Consider the following 1,252-nt stretch of genomic DNA (forward strand, 5'->3'; position numbering starts at 1 on the left):
TCCTTATTCTATGTCATACACCTAGAACGATGCCAAGCATGTTTCAGTGCTTTTAAAACTGTTAGTCCTTCTCATTTCCCATAAAATATTTCCTTGGTAATTGTCCCTTTCGAGGTGATATGTACAAAAGTAATACAAACAGCACTCATTGGAAGTTCTTTGCAGATGCTTCTCACAATAAATCTGAACTAAAGTCCCATGCCTAAGTTCTTACTGAGGAAGGGGACAAAGCCAGCCCAGATCTTCAGTAGAAGCAGACGGTGTGAAGAAAGCTTCTTCCTGCCTTCTCCTCCATTTGCAACAGCAGCTCCTCCAGACTGTCTTCCATGTCGTCTGACTGCTGCAGGCACTGGCAAAGCTCATAGATGAGGAAAGCTCCCAGGGTGGCACCTTCTAGGCTATCTTCAATGTCCACGTTGATCACATGCACAGGCTGCAAGGTCTGCTGTTCTCTGGAACACAGATCTTCCACCACTGTGTCATAGACACTCTCCTCACAGGTGAAGATGACATCAAAGAAATCAGTGCACTCCTGAAATCTTTCTGGACCGGGCTTGATTCTCTCATTTCTTCCCAAGATGTGTAAGATTCCGTTGTTGGTGTAGCATTCTCTATCTTTCCTGAGGAGGTCATTGTACATCTCCTTATATGTTGTTGCAAAATCGTAAACTACAGGACTACTGGGTCTTGGTCCTGGTAGCCTCACATGAGATTCAGTTCCAAAAGACCGGACACTCAGCCCTTTTCTCCTGAGTATGCTGTGGGCCTCCATGCTCCTGTTGATGTTGCTCACACACACCACAGCCACCCTGAGTGAGGAGGAGAGCATGACGGTGGCCACTGGGAACCAGAGAGACACAGGCACCTCAGCTGCAGCACGGACTCTGAGCCAAGAAGGCGACCACCTATAACCAGGTCTTCCAAATGAGCTAATCTGGAGGCACAGGAGGCAGGTTTAATTAGTGGGTGGAGACTTCATGACTTTTGCATTGATTAGGTTGTAGAATGGACTCCTAAGTCATCAAGAACCATCAAGATGATTAAATTACCTAAAGCAGTAACTCTCAACAAAGGTGGCACCACCCAGTCCGGATTCATTTAAAATTTGGTGTTTGCTCTGGTGGTTCTCCTAGTGAATGGGGGCTGGATTGACAATGGTCAAGACAATTGAGCTTCCTGCAGGCATGTCATAGGACTCTCCAGTGACCTTCAGACATGAAATTGGATGATAAACATGCTGATAATTTCCAAG

General features: G+C 46.1%; 1 pseudogene; it reads right to left on the reverse strand.

The window, feature by feature from the left end:
- Nucleotides 1-244: 244 nt before the first annotated feature.
- LOC111553558 lies at nt 245-829 on the reverse strand (annotated as a pseudogene).
- Between the last annotated feature and the right edge of the window lie 423 nt (nt 830-1,252).

The sequence above is a fragment of the Piliocolobus tephrosceles genome, chromosome 18, assembly GCF_002776525.5.
Source record: "Piliocolobus tephrosceles isolate RC106 chromosome 18, ASM277652v3, whole genome shotgun sequence".
NCBI classification, from domain to species: Eukaryota; Metazoa; Chordata; class Mammalia; order Primates; family Cercopithecidae; genus Piliocolobus; species Piliocolobus tephrosceles.